This window comes from Echinops telfairi, unplaced genomic scaffold, assembly GCF_000313985.2.
Source record: "Echinops telfairi isolate 266 unplaced genomic scaffold, ASM31398v2 ScPeMD7_4225;HRSCAF=4972, whole genome shotgun sequence".
Classification (NCBI taxonomy): Eukaryota; Metazoa; Chordata; class Mammalia; order Afrosoricida; family Tenrecidae; genus Echinops; species Echinops telfairi.
In genome coordinates this window covers 12,235,492-12,256,871 of record NW_022108124.1, presented here as the reverse complement: position 1 = coordinate 12,256,871, position 21,380 = coordinate 12,235,492, and positions in this window count along the sequence as shown.

The window sequence follows — 21,380 nt, the reverse complement described above, 5'->3', positions numbered from 1 at the left end:
ACAAAATGAATATATGTATGGATTGTGATAAGAGCTGTAAGAGCCCCTAGTAAAATGATTTAAAAAAAAACACCAAATAATTATAATGAGATGTGCAAAGACCTAAAGTTAGAAAAACAAAAGGGAAGAACAACCAGTGTATCTTAAACTGAAAGAACTGAAGAAAAATTCAAGCCTCAAGTTATAATATTGAAAGATTCTATAGACGAACAATTGCAAGAAAAGAAGATGGAAAGAGTACACAGAGTCACTGTACCAAAAAGAACTGGTAGTTCAAACTGCACTGAATGCAACAACCAAAAATAAGTCTCCAGGAATTGATGGAATACCAATGGAAATGTTTCAATAGGCTGATGAAACATTGGAAGCACTTATTTGTCCATGCCAGGAAATTTGGAAGATAGCTACTTGGCCAACTGACTAGAAAAGATCTATATTTGTGCCCATCCCAAAGAAAGGTGACCCAACAGAATGTTCAAATTATAGAACAATCTCCTTGATTTCATATGCAGGTAAAATGTTGCTGAAGATCATCCAACAACAGTTACAGCAGTACATTGACAGGGAGCTGCCAGAGGTTCAGGTTGAATTCAGAAGAGGACCTTGTTAATTCCCATCTCCATTCTGGCTTCTGACATTGTTCAAGTGGTTCATGAGGCATACATTTAATCTCTTCAGAGATCCCTCAATGTGACTATGTACTGAGGCACTAGGAAAAGATAGTCTACCATTCACTTTCTCTCCAGAACATGTTTTCTTGACAGCAAATCTTATTTTAGCATCTTTTGTAATATCAACCGAAACATTTCCAAATGATTTTTTACAGTCCTACATACCAGAAGTCCAGACTCAATCTAACTTGCTGAATTCAAAATGTCAGCAGGGTTGGAGCCTTTTGGAGGCTCTATAGGACAATCTGTTTCTCGGTTCTTCTAACTTTAGAAGAAGAAGGTGTCCTTTATTGGCTCATGGCCACGTAACTCAAATTTTTATTTGTCTCATCATATCACTTTTTCTTCTTTAGTTAATTGTCTTCCCTTTTAACAGAAGTTTTGTGATTATATTCAGTCTGCCTGGATAATCACAAAATACTTAATCACGCAAGCAAAGATTTTTACTGGGTAAGGTATTATATTTATAGGTCCCAGGGATTTGGGCATTGATGTCTTTTCGGAGCCTTATTCGGCCTAGTACAGCTTTCTGGCAATTGGTTAGAGTGACAGGAAGGATGAGGACGGATCTCATCACGCAGGAGTCTAGCCTGAGTTTGTTCACCAGGTGGCAGTTGAAAGATTCCAAAAGCAATAGACCAAATGTCCAAACCTAAGCTTGTAGTATCTTTGCTATTATCTCATTGGTCAAGACAAGTAACACAGGCAAACCTAAAGTCAATGTGGAAAGATACTATCCACTATTGAAAGGTACAGACTGGGTGATCTGAAAAAATTGGGGATTGCAACAAATTACTCCAATTATTTTCCCCCCCACAGTAATAACAAAGGAAACACTGAAACTACTATGAACAAAAGTAACATAAAAGTTCAACAGGCAATTCAATTACAATTAAAAAAACCAACTAAAGGAAATTTTGTCTTAAACACCTTGAAGTAATCTCTTTGCAGTTGCATTTAACTGAGCTTTGTTGCTGTGAAGAATACAGCTCATGTGCGGGCTTGGATGGATGATTTGTACATTTTTCAGTATTCACTGAATACCACCTGTGGTAGTTACATAATCTGTTGTCAATTTGAGTATTATGAGTGACTTTAGCCTGCCAATCAGGTCGCAGCTTGATGACCTCATTTGGAGCCCTGAGGAAATAAATAGCTCGCTGGAGCCAGGAGATAAATGGACTCCCTGGGAGACATTCTTGATGAGAAGCCACATGGAGCTACCCTGATGCAGCCAGAGCCCTGGGAGCTTAAGGAGCCACATGGAGACCCCTGGCAGCACTGAGATGCCTTTACTGCCACTGGATCCACAAGACTTACTACCCACTGGCCTATGATCTTCCTGCATTTGGCATCATTGCATTTGTTTAGTGAGTCTGAAGAGGACTTAATAGATTGGTATAGGACATATGGGCTAATATCAGACTTATGAACTTGATCTGGACTGGGCTGGGATGATCTCTCAATATTCAATTGCTCTTGTGTATAAAGCTCTTTCTATGAATTTGTTTCTCTAGTCTACCCGGACTAATACATTGTGGAAGGCAGCACAGTTAGACAGGTAGGTAAGGAAGTTACCTGCTAGGTAACAGCAAACACACATCTCAAATTACTCCAAAAATTTCTAGACATATTTCTACAACAATCAATACTGGCAACTAATTAATATTATAACTTTTAATAATGATATAGAAAAAAATACAGAAATTATGGGCTCCTATAAAAATTAAACTGGAGCCCTGGTGGCATAGTGGTTACATGTTGGGCTGCTAACTTCAAGGTCAGCAGTTTGAAAGCACCAACCAGCCACTTGCTTGGTGGGAGAGACACAGGGCGTTCTTCTCCCGTAGAGTTACAGTGCTATTGTCTGATAGGGTAGCTATCAGTTGGCATCGACTTGATGGCAGTGAATTCAGTTTTTAGTCAATTTTTGGTTTATAAACATTAAAGAAATGGAATCCATAATTAAAAGTCTTCTTAGAAACAAATCCCTAGGCTCATGCAGCTTCACCAGTGAATTCTAATATTTAATGAAAAATAAACTCTAATCTTAGACAAAATTTTAGAGAATAGAGAAAGGGAACATTTTATAACTTATTTTATGAATCCTGTATTACTTTGGACATCCTAAGGGAAGCTGATCTTATTCGGAAAAATGTGTGTTCATTTAAAAAATAAAATGTTAGCAAACCAAATCTAATAATACATAAAAAATATAAAGTACCACAACCAAGATGATTTTATTCTAGGAATTCAAGGTTAGTTCAATTGTAGAAAATTCATCAGTATATTTTGGCACTTCAGTAGATTAATAAAATTTTTATCTCAATTGTGAACAACAAACCAAACATTTGATCACTTTAGCAGCATGCCTTATGATGAAAGTTTGAAATTTGAGAACACAATAGATCTTCCTTGCCTCATAACGATCTACAAACACGTTTTGGGGGTAATTCAGACAGTATTGCTGCTAGGCTTCCACTTTAAACATGCACCCGTTTCTTAAAAACCATATTCAACTATGTCTCTGCTCAGTGCGCGGCTGTAGAAAAGTTCTCTCAGTAATGCACTTGTCTTGGTCTTGTTAAGGAACATTAAACAACAAGAACAAAAATGGTTCAATCAAAACAGTAGGGTCTGATGGACCAGCTCGATTCAAGGCAGAGAGGTCAGCTCAGGTTACTGTGATTGCTTTTTGTGATTTCAATGTGTAATCTTGATAGATTTTCGTGAAGGACACACCACAATTATGAGGATGTATTATGAAAGGTTTTGAGAAACTAAAATGATGGTGAGAAGTCTAGCAAAGTTGTCCCAAGACATCCCCCCACCCCTATTGTTACACTGTGTCTGCTCATTCGCTGAGGGGTAGCAAGGGTGGCCCTATGAGAATTTTTTGGGAAACCTTACCCTACTCATCCTATAGCCTTGATCTTGCCCCTTGATACTTCATTTACCCCCAAGACTCGAAGGAAAAAAAAAGGGAGCACCACATGGGTCCCTCCGGGATGCCCAAACTGCTGTTTGATGGGAAAGTTACAGATGTGGAAACCCTGCTTTCAGAACTGCACAGACCTACATGAAGGCCGTAACAATAGCTCCACTTTCGGTGTTTTTGTTTAATATACGTTTCTATGATTTTTTTCACAAAACTTTCTGACTCACTGTCAAAGAATAAACATACTACTTAATAAAGAGCTGTTTCCAGACAACGTCTTTCCTGAGTTCAGGAAGGAGGATAAAGTCCCCATTCTTTCTCCTTTATTTAACGAGTAAGTTCAAGCCAGTGCAGCAATGCAAGGAAATATATGGCTTAAAAATTAGAAGGGATGAGGGGGTAGGGGGAGCAAGGGGGAACCCATCACAAAGTTGTATATATAGCCCCCACCCCCATCCCCTGAAGGACGAATAACACAAATGTGGGTGGTGGGAGACAACGGACAGTGTAAGATATAAAATAGTGCTAACATATAATTGATCAAGGATTCACAGGGGCGGGAGGGTGGGAGAGGGAGGGAAAACATTAGAAGGAAAGATAAACCAGCAGTGCTGCTATTCATAGGAGACATGATTTGAAATTAGGAATTCCTAAGGAAACTTAAGATACACAGTTGTTTGTCCCAAGGAGAAAACAATGGGACTGGCAGTTCTGGGGTGACATGGGAGAGGAGGTGGCAGGGAGGGGGAGTGGGGAGCCAACAAGCTCAGGGATAAGGGAACAACAAGAGATTTACAATTGAGGGCGAGGAGGGTGTGTAATGCCTGGTGGGGTTTAATCAAGTGCAATGTATACAAGAGAATTACTGATTGCCTAATAGAAGGTGAGCATCATAGTGGGATAGGAGGAAGGTGAAGGAAATAGAGGAAAGAAATAGGAGGCAAAGCTATTTATAGAGGTATAGCTATAGGCATGTATATATGTAAATATACTAATTTATAATGAACGGGATAGAGGCCAATGTACATATATTTATATGTTAAATATTAAGATAGCTGATGGACTTTGGACCTCTACTCAAGGCCTCCCTTAACACAAGAACACTTTGTTCTAATAACCTGGCACTCTTTGATATTCACCTTCCCGACTGAATCGTTGAAGACAAAATGGGTACATAAGCAAATGGGGTGAAGAGAACAGAAGATGCACGGCTATCAAAAGATAGAGCCTCTGGGGTCTCAAAGGCTTGAAGGTAAACAAGCAGCCACCCAGCAGGGAAGCAAATAAGCCCACATGGAAGAAGCATACCAGCTTGTGTGATCATGAAGTGTTCATGGGATCAGGTATCAATAGATTCCAAACAACTATATTGATGCGAAAGAGGGGGGTTGGAGTGGAGACCCAAAACCCATCTGTAGATAATTATATATCCCCCCACAGAAGAACACTGAAAGCATTAGTGAAAAATAGGACTCTGGGAGTTGACAGAATACTGATTGAAATGTTTTGCAAGCTAATGAAGCACTGGAAGCACCTCCTCATCTATGCTAAGAAATTAGTGAGAGAGCTACCTGGAAGAGTAGCTCTTCCAGGTAGGGATCCATATCCATATCTCTTCCAGGAAGAGATCCATATTTATGCCCATTTCAAAGAAAGGTGACCCAGCAGAAGGCAAAAATTATCAAACTAATGTCACATGCAAATCAAATTTTGCTGAAGATAAATTTTTAAAGGTTGCAGCAGTAGTTGACAGAGAGCTACCAGAAATTCAAGTAGGATTCAGAAAAGGATGTGGATATCATATGGATTTTGGGTGAAATCAGAGAATACCAGAAATATACTTTGTGTTTTATTGACTATGCAATAACCTATATAGTTGAGGATAATGAGGATTCTAGAAAACTTCATTGTGCCCATAGACCAAGAAGTAAGTCATTTGAACAGAACAATGGAATTCTGCAAAATTAAAAAAAGGTGGATATGGACTGCATTCTTTCACTATATTTATTAAATCTGCATTCAGACCAAATAATCTGAGAGGCTGGACTATATGATGAAGATTGAGGCATGAGGATCAGAGTTAGACTCATTAATAACTTGTGACATGCATACAGGAGTCCTGGTGGTGTAGTCGTTATGCATTAGGCTGCAATCCACATGGTCAGCAGTTCGAAACCACTAGCAGCTCTGAGGGAGAAAGACTGAGCTTTCTACTCCCATAAACAGACAGTTACAGTCTAGGAAATTCACAGGGGGTCACTATGAGTCAGCATTAACACTATGGCAGTGAGTTTGTTTGTCTAATATGCAAATGACAAAACCTTGCTTACTGAGAATCAAGAGCACTTGAAGCACCCCCCCCCCCATCCCCATGGCTTTATTTGAGATATAATTCACATATATACATCCATAGTGCAGTTGTATTAAAAATAATTGCATATACATTACCACAAACAGCTCGAGAACATACTCCCGAATTCCCTCTAACCTCCCTTCATATATCCCAATAAGCCATTACACCAGTTATTGTCTCTATACATCCGCCTATTCTGTTCTTCATATACTAGAAAATATACCAACAAAACAAACCTAAAAGCACAAACAAGAATGCCCCAAAATAACAAATATAATTTTAAAATAGAAAAGACCAACAGCAATATTAAAATCAACCACAGAAAAACCTCTGTCAAGAAAAAGGAAGTATTGAAAACTAGAACAAATCCAAAAGGGGTGATCAACTGACCAGGTACTACATTTTAAACTAATTGACTTTAACGATAATTGAGTTTGCAATAGTCTATGTCTGATATAAGGTGATTCACACCCATCAACCAGGAACAGAGGGGATCTACCAGAGGTTTAATCTATGTAGGGACCTTGAAAATGGATTTGGGGTTCCTATGGTCATCCCTAGCCTTCTTCAAATTGGGTGTTCACAATTAAGCTCTGATACCTTCCCCTCCTTCAGATTTGGATGACATGATTTAACAATCTTTGAATCACACAGGCCAATGTGCTTCTTCCATGTTGGCCTAATTTATATCTGACTTAGATGTCTGAGTGTTTGAATAGAAGCCTTGAAGACACAAGACACTATTCTTTTTGATAGCTGGGCACCATCTGCTTTCTTCACCACACTTTGTTTTAGCACCCGTATCTTCAGTGGTCACTTCATGGAGGCAACACTGAGCAGGGTCATGACATGAGAACCAATTGTTCTCGGATTGAGGCTGGAATTGAATGCAAGCCCAAAGGCCAATTTACTTGTCTATGGGTTAGTTTGTCTCTGTGGTTTACTTTAGAGGCCTCATTATAATTTTATGACAAAGAATATTATCGATCATCCCCCTGGAGTATAGGATGATTCTATTGATAATGTCATTAATTTACCTAATGACACAGAATTTAACATACTGTTGAGAAAAGGATGCTATGCAAGCAGGTATAGACTGGGTCCAAAGTATAACCTGTAAGTTGTTGATTTGTGCAGATTCAACTCTTAAATGATTGAGCCCTGTTTACATTGACCATGGGGGTTGGTGATGGGGGACATGAAGCAACTTTTGAGGAATATAAAAGACCACAGCCTTTAGTATGGATTAACACTCCACATAAAGAAAGCTAAAAAAAGAATCCTTATAACTGGACCAATGGAAACATCATGATAAGCAGAGAACATTTCCAAGTTGTCAAGGATTTTATTGTACTTGGGTCCACAGTCAACACTTATGGAAACAGCAAGAAAACGAATGGCATATCGCACTTTGCCAATCTGCTGCACAAGACCTCTAAAGTACTGACGAGCTAGGGTGCCGTCACTTTGAGGACTAAGCTGTCCTGACCCAGGCCATCGCATTCCCAGTGATCTGACATGCGTCTGAAAGCCGGACAATGACTAAGGAAGACTGCCGGAGAACTGATGCCTCTGAATTATGTCGGGGTGAAGGGTATTGAAAGTACCAGAAGACTAAACACAGATGTCTTGGAGAAAATACAGCCAGAATGCTCCATAGAAGAGAACATGGCGAGTTTTTGTTTCATGTACTTGGGACACATTACTGGGAGATCTCAGTCCCCAGAAAATGATATTATGCTTGATGAGGTGCAGAGTCAGGGGAGGGGGTAGGGAGTAGGGAGATAGAAAAAGGCCCAACAGGAGATGGATTAACACAGTGGCTTCCACAAGTGGGTTGAGGCTTAACAACACCTAATTGTTTAAATTTTTTTTTATTGCGAATTAGGTGCAGGTTTACTGAGCAGAGCATCAGTTAGATGCACATTTTGTGTCAACGCATCCATTGTAACCCTCAAAAGCATCATTATCCCACTTCTCCCCTGTGTTTCTTGTTTTTAATCTAAATATACATTGAATCAAACGGGAGATCAAATAAGAAGGTGTCACGTTTAACTACAACTGCAGTCATCCTTGCTTTCTTGATTTTAAATGGTGGCTTATTCTAACAGGTGTTCAGTTCCATACCTGAAGGGCCATAGTCTTGGGGATTCCACTAGTCTCTATCCGACCAGTAAGCTAAATTTTGAATTTGTTCTACATTTTTCCTCCCACACCTTCCAGGACATTCTAATGTGATTTTTTCCAGAGGAGACAGTAGTAGTGGCCAGGCACCATCCAGTTCTTTGGGCTCCAGGCCTGTGGAGACGGATGTTTGTGTGTTCCATTTGTCCTTTAAGCTATTTCCATGTCTCTCAATATTCATCATTTTTCTTTCCTCTGGATGGGGAGAGACCAATGGTTGCAGTATAGGTGGCTTCTCACAAGCTTTTAAGACCCTACTGTCTGCTCACTAAATCAGGACATAGAACATTGTCTTTGGGAGCCCTGTGATGCCCTTTGCTTTTGATGTCCCCTGAGGCTATGTTTCCTGATTCCTCAGGCCCAGTGACTCATTCTCTCAATGTGTTTGATTTAATCTAAGAATTATTCATAACTTTGCCCCTCATACGCTTCACCATATTCATGGATATATTTGCAGCAGAGGTAAACACACATATACAATTATCCTCTGTCAAATCTATATGTATTCATAGACATAATCCCACTCTCCCTCTCACATCTGCTCAGCCAAGCCTGTATTTGCAGATCACCTTTATTTTAGGGTTGTGTATAAACAGTTTTTATCTCTATTGTCATTAACTTTTTAATGTAACAGTTTTAGTGACATATAATTCACATATCATATATTTCAATAGTTCAATCAGATTCCAATGAGCTCAGTGATCACCACCACAATCAATTTTAAGACGTTTTTTCTTCCTTAAATTGTGTGGGCTCCCCATTACCCAACAATCTTCTCTACCATGCCCCTAAGAGACTATTAATGCAGTTACTATTGCTATAGATTTGCCTATCCTGAATTTCATATATAGACAAATATACAAAATCAAAACAACAGCAGCAAAAAACCAACCCAACAATAACAAGATAAAACAGGAGAAACCTCAATAGAAAAGTAGAAAATATTAACAACTGGTACAAATATACATTGTATCAAAAGGGAGATCAATGACAAGGTGTCATGCTTTGACCGAACTACAAATGCACCTGTCCCCCCACAACGCACTCAGTCCGAGAACAGGCCTCTTCCATCTCGGTTCATTGTCATCGGGGATTCCCCAGGAATTGAATCCACACGAAGAACCCTGCAAATGGGCCTTGGGCTGTCACTGGCATCGCGGCATTCTGTAAGCCAGGTGTATAGCATTTAAACTCTAATGCCATTCTCTCCTCCAATTTGGATTTTATTATTTACAATTCTTGGGTGACACGGCAGGTGTACTTCTTCAGGGTGGCCTTCGCTGATGTCTCATGAGATGGCTGCTTGTTTTAAGACAAGCCTTTCAGTCTCCAGACCATTCTTCCCGACACTTTGCTAGAGCACTCACAGGGACCGACTAGAAGCGTCACCTGCAGTAATTCCCGCAGGCAGTTAGGTCATGACCACATTTGTGAGGAAGACACTGCACCGGGCAATGTTTTGTCCTGTTGTCACAGTTTCTATGAGTTGGAGCCAATTTTATGACATCTAACAAATTCCATTGCATTTGGTTTTTACGCTGTCAACTCCTTGCTCAGAACTTAACAGAAACTAGGTGGTCAATAACTGTTGAAGTTCTTCCACTATCTATTGGGAAACTGTCTACTGGGAAGGGGAACCACACATATCAAACAACATTCAAAATATCTTTGGTGTTTTTAGCTCCTCTTAAGATGTTCATCTAACATAGTCACACTCGCAGCCCTTTAGGAAGAACGTGGCTGTTAGGAATATTGGGTCAAGAAAGCTCGAATGAGCTAAAGTGAGGCCATTGCAAGGATCACCAGGCTGGCAGGAGTGTGAGCACTGATCACCTGCGTCGCAATCCCACCAAGAAACTGCTTTCATCCTCTAGTTAAGTTGCATGCACAAACTGGGAATGAAGTCACTTAAACTTGCATTTCCATGGAGTGGTGGGTTAGTGTGCTTTTGGTAAAGATTGAATATATGACATAAGGGACTAATATATGTTCCTAGGATGTGGTTTTGCTGCCAAGAGGTGTCATGTTATCACCCTGGAAAGTATCGCAAAGACTTGGGAAAATTATGTGGGCTGAGAGATTCTTTTTCACTTCTAAATCCATGTGTCTGACTGAGCTTCTTCCCAGAAGAATAGCTTCAGGTTGCTTTGTTTGGCTGATGGGGTTTTGCTTTCCTAGGATTAATTTGTGCCAAATTTATTTCCCTAAAAATAATTTCTTCATTCGTTATTTGATTGTAGAAATAAAAAAAATTCTTTTGACCAACAAATCTTAGTCCTTCTAGTGCTTGTATTCTTACTTTAAATAACATAAAACATGGGTACTTCTTCAATCGTCAACTTTAGACGTTTATATTACCTGAACTCCGAGAGAAATGTAGTCTGGTTCGCTACACTTTCTCGTTCTCTCCCCTCCCTTCATAATTGCTATTTTTATTCTATAACACGAGGCAGCATCTTATAAGTTCCAATGATATTCAATAATATCAAATATTTATTGGGTGTGTACTGTTTACCGAGTGACTAATTTTATCCTTTTGTTAGACCTTTGCAGTGGTGGTTCCTATGCCCTCTTTTCAGACATGGAAACTGAACCACAGAAAGGTTAGGGACCTGGTGCAAGGCTCCCCGATTAATATGTGACGGAAACAGGACTTGATTATCTGCACAATTAACTATTATGCTCTACTGCTTTCCATAGATGAGACTATTAGGGCACCCAGCATTCCCGGCTACTGATGAAGGTCAAAGACTAAAGCCTTCAGAATAGATTATACCTCAACACGAAGAAAACAAAAATCATTACAACTGGACTGAAACATCGCATCATGATAAATGAAGAAAAACTTGAAGCGGTCATAAAGTTCATTCTATGTAATCAACAATCAACGCCCATGCAAGCTGCGGCCAATAAATCAAGAGATATATTGTGTTGCGCGAATTCGCTGCAAATAACCTCCTCAAGGTTTTAAAGGAAAAAATGTCACTCTGATGACTAAGATACTTGTAACTCAAGCCGTGGTCTTTTCAATCACTTCACCTGTTTGCGAAAGCTGGAGAGTTAAAAAGGAAATAAAAAAAGATTTGATACATTCAATTTGTGGTGTTGGTGGATATTATTGACTCTAATGTGGAATACCAAAATGTGCTAGTCCAGGATGACTAGACTCAAAGGTATATAAGAAAGAGCTTTATATAAAAGAGCAATTGCTTATTGAGAAAACAACCCAGTCCAGTTCAGATCAAGTCCGTAAGTCCAATATTAGCCCATATGTCCAATACTGGTCCATAAATTCCTCTTTAGACTCACGCAGCCACGCAATGATGCTGAATGCAGGAAGATCGGCCAGTGGGTAGAAGGTCTTGTGGATCCAGTGTCAGCGGAAGCCTCTCCGCACTGTCGAGGGTCTCCATGTGTCTCTTCCAGCTCTCTGAGTGTGTCCCCTCAGCAGGAAAGGGAAGGCAGAGAGAGTGGGTCTGGCCTCCAGTGAGCTATTTATCTCCTTATCACCTCCAAGTGAGGTCATCAAGCTGCAACCTGATTGACAGGCTAGACTCCACCCCTTCACCCATGTTGACAGGAGATTATGTAACTGCCACCCCCCAAAGAACACACAAATCCACCTTAAAAGAATCACAATTAGTGTGCTCCTTAGAAGCACGAATGGCAGGACTTTGGTTTCCTTTGGACATGCCATCAAGAGGGACCAGTCCCTGGAAAGGGACGTCATGTTTGATAGAGGCAGTGAAATGAGAGGAATCCTCAGTGACATGCATTGACACAGGAGTACAACAATCATCTGACGCAGAGCAACAGTCATAAAGGAATGAAGGTTAATGTGTCAGTCTGGTACTTTAGAGAAACAAATCCACAGAAACTCATGGATAAGAGAGAGTTCTATATAAAGGCTAAGTGCGCAGTAAGAAAACACCCCAACCCAAGCTGCCTGCCCAAGCCCACAAGTCCAACATGAACCCATTAACTCATATGTCTGACACCAATCCACAAAGTCCTCCTCACAAAACACATGCAATGATGCTGAATGCAGGAGGAAAGCTGAATCGGTGCACATGTAAACATCTCAGAGCTGTCAGGGGTCTCCACACAGCTGCTCCAGCACCCAGGGCTGCATCGGGGTAGGTCCATGTGGCTTCTCCTCAGTCATGTCTTGCAGGAAGTGAGCCTTGCCAGCTGAAGCAGAGAACTGGCTAAGGCAGCTGCACCCTGGTCTGACCATCACAAAGCAAGAGACCCGAGAACTAGAAAGGCGAGGCTCACTGAGTCATTTATCCCTCCTCCCTTCAATTAACCCCACATGTGTTTATCAGCCAGGTTGGCACAATAAACTACCTCAGTAACAGAGGAAACATTTATTTCTTTGTACATAAGCATTGACCCAGCAACAGTTGTGAGGATGGCACAGATCCAGGAAGAGCTTCCTTCCGTTGTCCATGGGGTTGCTATGTGTTGGGACTGACGTCACAGCACCTGACAACAACATACTGGGAGAATTCTCACCTCCCAGGCAGGAGGGACATGGATTCAGTTCCCAGGGAATGCACAGTCTCACTTGTGTATGGGAGAAGCCTTATTCCTGTGATGCTGAACCACCAGGTGCTCCACAGGAGAAAAACGAGGCTTTCCAATCCACGCTACGTTCCCGTCCCAGAAGCCCACCAGGGAAGTTCTCCTCGTCCTGTCAGGTCCCTGTGAGCTGTCATCGACTTGATGGTAGTGAGTTTTTGGTTTTGCGCTTTCGTTTTCCAGAAGCACACCCTGAAAAAAGACCTGATCTACTTCTGAGAAATCAGCCAATGAAATCTGTATGAATTGTGATGGAATGGCCCCGCATGCCCGGGGTCTCCATGAATCAGAGACAACTAGTAACAATCACCCCTTTGTTATGAACTGAGCTTGGCACCTCTCTCAATGAATGTTGGAACCCTAACCCTTACACATGTGGGTGTAATATTTTTAAAAATCATTTTATTGCGGGCTCATACAATGCTTATCACAATCCATACATACATCAATTGTATAAGCACACTTGTATATTCGTTACCCTCACCATTCTCAAAACATCTGCTCTCCACCTAAGCCCCTGGCATCAGCAACTCATTTGTTTGCCCCTCCCTCCCTGCTCCCTACTTCCTCATGAACCCTTGATAATTTATAAATTATTACTTTGTCATATCTTACACTGTCCAACGTCTCCCTTCCATGTGAGTATAATCTTATTGGAAATAGAGCTTTCCTTGTTCTGTTAAGGAGACCCTGTCTTTGCTGTAACCTAACAACTTGTGATTCATATGGAGTGGCAGAGGCACAGAACAAAGCAAAAGAGAAAATAGATTCTACTTGAAGATTGGTCAAGGAACCATGAGGTGTTGCCAGAAAAATGAATCTGTCCCCAGAGGCAACAAAGAGTGTCTGCCCCTAGAGTCAATGCCCTGGATTCAAACTGCTAGCCTTTCAAACTGTAGGAACGTAAATTTCTGGTTTTCAAAGCCTCCCACTTGTGGGATTTCAGTTACAGCAGCCCAAGTAACTAGTGCTTGATCTCTCCCCGACTTTCAACTGTCTGTCTCTTGTTAGCAATACCTTTAATTTTATATTGTCAAGATTGATAACATTCTGTCGTGTAATCTTTGAAGTTTCCTGGGTTTGCTTTATAGGTTAATTCAAAAGCTGAAAAATAATAGGCTGTCTTAACATTATTGTAACTAAGCGAATATGTATTATTCAATGCAGAGACAAGTAATGCTTTAGGATCATACATTTAATGTTTCAAACTCGATACTCATCAAAGCAATATGATCTAGCATCCAGTTCAAATGGATTTTCATTTCTTAATATCAATCCCTATTTCAGTTGGTAAAAATTATGTCATTTTTTAGCTTACATCTTCTTTGAACCATAATTTTCTTCTGCAGTTTCCCTCAGATGTTCCTTAGTGCCTTTTACTGCTGGGAACATTGTTTGGTAGGGAAATTTTAATTATTCATTCATATTTTCAGCCCTACTTCTTCTTACTCTCTAGCCTTGAACTTGGTGTGTCTCTGGGATCTTGTCATTTAAAACTTTTAAATCATTTTATTGGGGGCTCATACAATTCTCATCACAATCCATCCATCCATCCATTGTGTCAAGCACATTTTTATATTTGTTGCCATCATCATTCTCAAAATATTTGCTTTCTACTTCAGCCCTTGGTATAAGTTCCTCATTCCCCCCCCGCCCCTGTCTGCCCCTCCCTCATGAACCCTTGATAATTTATAAATTATTATTTTGTCATGTCTTACACTGTCCAAAGTCTCCCTTAACCCACTTTTCTGTTGTCTGTCCCCCAGGGAGGGGGTTACATGTAGATCCTTGTAATCCATTCCCCCTTTCGACCCCACCTTCCCTCCACCCTCCCGTATTGCCATTCTCACCACTGGTCCTAAAGGGTTGATCTGTCCTGGATTCCCTGTGTTTCCAGTTCCTATCTGTACCAGTGTACATCCTCTGGGCTAGCCAGACTTGCAAGGTAGAATTGGGATCAGAATAGTGGCGGGGAGGAAGCATTTAAGAACTAAAGGAAAGTTGTATGTTTCATCGCTGCTATACTGCACCCTGACTGGTTCGTCTCCTCCCACGACCCTTCTATAAGGGGATGTCCAGTTCTCTACAGCTAGGCTTTGGGTCCCCAGTCTGCACTGTCTCTCATTGTCATTTAATAGTCTATTGTCAACTGCTTTTTCACTTCAATGGCTTCTGAGTCACTTTGTCTTCTTTTTTGACTATTCATTGTGTCTGAGGTGGGCATGCACACAGCAAATTAGATTCCCATCCAGCAACTCAGACACAAATTGCTCTGTAACATTGATTATAATCTCTGTCATTTGTCAACACTCTCACCATGTGTACCTAATCTGCTTCATTTTTATCCATCCAATTTTCCTGCCGCCTCATCTTTGCTATTAGGTGAAGGTTGACCATTTGACTTCATAAGATATTGTTTAAAGGAGCAAAATTGTTTATATTATAGTCTAATCCATTATTTGACTGAAAGGTCACCTCTGGAAGTGGCTTTAGTTCCAGGTTAAAAGGTTAAAATGGGTATTTTAGGGCCATGCTAGCTACTGGTCCAGTAAGGCTGTCTTTGTATGAATCTGAATTTTGTTTCTCCCATCTCTCCTGTTCTAACCAGGGCTTTCTATTCCTTCCCTGACCAGGTAGGTTGGTAGGCTTGCTGGCACCAAGCAGTTCTTTGGTCTTAGGCTAGGAGAAGTTGTGGTTAGTATGTGCCGTTAGTCCTTGTGGTGAAGTGAATTACTTGATCAGATTTTCCTAGCTGTAGACTTTGTAATTCCTACCAAATGACTGGGTAGGACGATAGGAATGAAAATGCTTGGAAATTTAACAATTGGTCAGTTTGGCATTTGTTAGGTTTAAAACAAGCCACCTCAGAAACAGAAACATGTGCTTGGAAGGGATGACATCCTTTAGATCCCGAGATCTCTGTGTGCTGAACCTCCCTGATCCAAGAGACAGAGGTAGATGTCCGAGAAGCAGTGCAGGCAGGATCAAGAGCTAGGAAGAATGGTCGGTTTCCCATCCCACAGAGTAAGGGAGCCAAGTGCCTTTGGATAGGAATCTTCCTTGCAGAGTGAGGTCTTTGAGGCTTTTAATTGAAGGAGCTAGGTTTACTGACCTATGGAGTTAAAGCTAAGCACCTTTGGGGCAAGGTTTATGGCAGTGTGGTGTGTCATTTAGGCATTTATTGGAAGCACTAAAGAAACTTAATAACACTTGTTCAAGCAGGGGAGAGGCCAAGGACCAGAAAGGCTTGCCTGCAGGAATAGATGAGAAGGTGTTTCCTTGGCCAGAAGAAATGAATCCTGAGTATTGCTTGTCCTGAATTGTAACTTGTTAACTTCCCTAAGAAATCTCATATTTTTTCATATTAATGTGAGGTCTGTGTGACCATTGCAGAGAAGTAGACAGTTCCGAGGAAGCGGTGGTTAGTATTAGAATTGTTAAAGAAGGATTGAGGGTGGAATCATGCCTGACTCCTGCCACACAGAAATTAGCCAATGAAAGACCCTCGAAGTTCATCAACCAAATCCTCAAAGAGAAATCACTACATCAAGAATTATAATAGGTGATTTTTAAGATCAACAGGCAAGAACCCCAATAAAGGAGCGGAAGAGCTGAATAAGACAATTGATCAACTTGAGCTCATAGATATTTATAGAGCTCTCCATCCAACAGCAGAAAACACACATTCTTCTCCAATGCACATGGCTCATATTCTAGAATAGACTACATGCTGGCACATAAAGCAAGCCTGAGAAAATTCTAACACACTGAGATCACTCAAACCATCTTCTCTGCCCACAGCACCACCAAGCTGGAAATAAACAATAGAAATAACAGAAAAATAAAGACAATAATTTGGAGACTCAACAATTCACTTCTCAAAAAGGAATGGGTAATCGTCCAAATAAGAGAGGGAAATAGAAAATTCCTAGAAATTAACAAGAATGATAATACAGCATACTAAAACCTATCGAATGCAGCAAAAACAGTTATCAGAGGTCACTCTCTTGCAATAAATGCACACATGAAAAAGGAGGAGAGAAAATCATGGTTCCCTCCTTTAAACAGCACCTCCAGCAGTTAGAACAGAGTGAACAGCATACTCCTTCAATGGCAAAAGAAAAGCAATTATAAAAATTAGAGCAGAAATAAATGAACTGGAAAACAAAAACAATGGAAAAAATGGATAAAAAAGAAGTTGGTTTTTGAAACAACATTTCAAAGATTAACAAAATCTACCAAAAAAAAAAAAAAAAAGCAATTGACAAACTGCTAATAATCTTAAAGGAAAAGAAGGAGCAGACTTTTATATCAACAGGGAATCCAGGACAGATAATCCCCTCAGGACCAATAATGAGAGTAACAATACCAGGAAGGGAAGGGCAGCGAGAGAGGGGGAACTGATCACAATGATCTACATATAACCCACTCCCAGGGGGTCAGACAACAGGTAAGTGGGTGAAGGGAGACAGAGGTCAATATAAGACATGAAACAAATTCATTAAGGGTTCATGAGGGAGGGTAGGGGAAGAGGGAAATTAGCTGATACCAAGGGCTCAAGTAGAAAGAAAATATTTTGAAAATGATGATGGGGCAACATATGTACAAATATGCTTGACACGTGGATGTATGTATGGATTATGATAAGAGGTGTAAGAGCTCCTAATAAAATGATTTTAAAAAAAGAATTAGAGATGAAACAGGGGATGTCACAACAGATCTTAGTGGAATAAAATGATTAAGAAAACAGTACTATGAATGACCATATGCTAACAAATTCAATAACTTGGAAGACATGGAAAAATACCTAGAAAAACACTTTCATTAATTTATGACATATGGACATTAAGACAGTGAGCAGACTCACAGCAAAAGAAGAAATAGATAAGGTCCTCAAGAAACTCCCAACTGCAAAAAGCCCCAGTTCAGATGGCTCCATAGGAGAATTCTACCAAACATTCAGAGAAGAGTTGACACCAATACTGCACAAACTCTTCCAGGACAGCAAACCCACACACTCATTCTATGAAGCAAGCTGAACCCTGTTACTAAAACTGGGCAAAGACCCCACAAGGAGAGGGAACTACAGACCTCTATCCCTCATGAACATAGATGCAAAAATCCTCAACAAAATAGTGTTGGTCTGGGTAGTTTAGAGAAACAAATCCACAGCAACTCATGTATAAGAGAGAGTTTTATCTAAAGGTTAAGTGTGCACCAAGAAAACATTCCAACCTAGTGCTGCCCAACCCCACAAATCCAACATTAACCCATTAACCCATATGTCCAACACCAGTCCACAAAGCCCTCCTCCATCTCGCAAAACAGACGCAATGATGCCGGACTACAGTAGGAAAGCCTAGTCAGTGAACGTGTAAGCATCTCAGCGCTGGCAGCGGTCTCCACATGGCTGCTCCAGCACCCAGGGCTGCACTGGTGCAGGTCCATGGGGCTTCTCCTCAGGGACATCCTGCAGTAAGTGAGCCCCGCCTGCTAAAGCAGGGAACTGGCCAAAGCAACTTCACCCTGGTGCGACCATCACAAAACAAGAGACCCGAGAACTCGAAAGGCGAGGCTCACCAAGCCATTTTTATCCCTGCGCCCTTCAATTAATCCCACATGTGTTTGTCGGCCAGGTTGGCAAAATAAACTGATTCAATCCACCCCTTGCCAACCTGGCACCTGTACATAATTCTTTGGCTTCGCAATTGCAATTAAGTAACACCTACACCTTAACCCTATAATCCTGTGAATTTTTTCCCCATCTGTGAAAGTTTGTAAGCCAACCATTTCATGCCTTTTTCTCCCCCAATTTTGTGTATCCAATTTCTATACTGCCCACTTACATTAACCCAGTTCTCTGAGAAGACAATCATATTTTTCAACATGAAGAGTCTTCATTCCAGTTGGAACCTTGTGAAGTCTGCATCCATAAGCAAAGTCAAATCTGGACAGGCCATCCATGAAGTCAGTACCAATATGCACCAATTCACAGGTTCAAAAATCTCCAACTGGTCAGGTTCTGGTCAACTCAATGTGGGCTGCCTCACTCAGCCTCCACAGGGTGCCCATTGGTCACCTTGCCTTTAGACCATGGGCTCTCACCAAAACGCAATAAGTCTAGCCTTCTCATGCTAAGTCATGAACTTTAGACCAGTCAACCCACTCTCATCTTCTCCTTTTTCCCCCCTGTAAACCAAGTTCACAGGTGTCAGTGGCCAAACTCAACCCATCTCTTTATTGCTGAATTTCTCCCACTTCCACTCAACAAGTAGATCCAGGTGGTCACCTACCAAGCATTTCAGCCTGCTCTCAGGCTCCCTTTAACATTCAGTCCCAGAGAGGAGTTTTCTTCATGGTTCCAGATTTTTTTTCTAGCTTCTGACAAAGACTACTGGTTCCTGGGTACTCCAAAGCACTGGGTGGGGCATATCTTTCTTTGCAGATGTGGCCTAAACCCATCTAAAGATCAAATTTTAATGGCTGAAATCAAGTGGACTTACAAACTTTCTAATTTCCTACTTCCCATATTTTCCCCAGAAAACAACCGAGTAAAGTGTGGCTTTATCTGACCTCTGGCTGGACAAGAAAAACTACCACGAGAGAGAGGTCAAACACACATCTACTCTCCTTCTTATGATTTGTTTCTCCAGTACCCCACTCTCAAGGTACCATAATGTGTTAGTGTGGGTACTTTAGAGAAACAAATCCACAGCAGCTCATAGATAAGAGAGAGTTTCATATAAAGGTTACGTGCACATCAAGAAAACATCCCAACCCAGTACTGCCCAAGCCCACAAGTCCAACAGTAACCCATTAACCCATATGTCCAACACCAATCCACAAAGTCCTCCATTTCACAAAACAGAGGCAATGATTCCAACTTCAGGAGGAAAGCCGAGTCAGTGAACTTACATGTAAGCATCTCAGCGCTGGCAGGGGTCTCCACACGGGTGCTCCAACACCCAGGGCTGCATTGGGTAGGTCCATGTGGCTTCTCCTTGGGGATGTCTTGCAGGAAGTCAGCCTTGCAAGTTGAAGCAGGGAACTGGCGAAGGCAGCTGCACCATGGTCCCACCATCACAAAGCAAGAGACCCGAGAACTAGAAAGGCGAGGCTCACCAAGCCATTTATCCCTCTGCCCTTCAATTAAATCCAACATGTGTTTATTGGCCAGGTTGGCACAATAAACTAATTAACTAACTCATCAATATAATCCAACACATAAAAAAAATAATACTGTATATGAAACCCAGGATTGATGAACCTATAGGGACAGTGTGGTAGTGACATCATCTGTTGTCAATTTGAGACTTAAGAGTGAAGGGGTGGAATTTAGCCTGTCAAGCAGGTCACAGCTTGATGACCTCATTTGGAGGCACTAAGGAGATAAATAGCTCGTTGGAGATGGGACACATGCTCATTCCCTGTGAGACATTCCTGTTGAGAAGACACATGGAGCTATGCTAGAGCCCCAGATCTGAAGGAGCCACGTGAAGACCCCTGCCAGCACTGAGATGCTTCTACCACCACTGGATCTACATAACTGTCCACCCAGTGGCCTGTGATCTTTCTTCCTGCATTGAGCATTATTGCATGTGTTGCGTGAGTCTGAAGAAGAATTTACAGACTGGTAATGGACATGTGGGCTAATATCAGATTTATGAACTTAAGCTGGACTGGGCTGGGATGTTTTCTTAATGTACAATTGCAGCTTCCAAAAGTGGCCGTGTTAGAGTTGGTATCGCTCGGTGCAGTAACTCATGTTGTCATTACATCCCACCCTTATGGGTTGGTAGCTGGCAAATCACCCCCTTCAAGTGGCATGGCCCTCTCCTTTCAGTCCCACCTCTCATAGCTCCCTATAGTACTTCTCCGCTCTAAGGGCCAAGGAGGACATCCCTTCTCCCCATCCAGAGGCAGATGGATCCTGAAGGCAGGTGATGGCTATGGGTGAGGATGATGTGTTAGTATAGAGGGTGACAGGTGATACCAATCCTAGTGATCATACTACCTTGGCAGTCCCTCTCCTTGTAGCTCTGTCTAGCTGCGGCCACCAAGTTAAGGAATGGAGTCTGCACCTCCTGTATGCCTCTAGTGATGCCAGTGGCCTTCAGTGCAGATGGTGATGCAGTATGTGGCACTTATATGCTGATATGTGGCATGCTGAGGCGGGCAGTACTTCTTCCATAAAGGATTTATAGAAGAGTTTTGACATTCAGAAAGTCTTCTACTTTATCAACTGGGTTTGGCATGTATCCTAACAAACAATGAATGGAATACAGAAGAAATTAGGTCTCTCAGTTTGTTGCTGACTTCCAAGGTTTTGAGGAAGTGATTAAGGTAAAGCGAAAATCCTAAATCTTTCATAAAAGGCTAAATTTAGGTAAGTGGATGGTACAAAGGACTTACAACCAAGGAACTTACTCAACTTGATGCTTATCATAAATCAAAGCATCGAAGAGAAGGGAGAGGAACCATAAATATTCCATGCCAGTTTTTAAGAAAACTTGGAACTTTGCAGCTAAAAAATTATCCTTGCAAATTTATGTGTGTGTGCCCATGGTCATATTTATCAGTTCAGGGATTGACTGATAGCCGTTAAATTTTAGAGCCTCACATGACAAAAAGAGAGGTTTATCCACCAGAC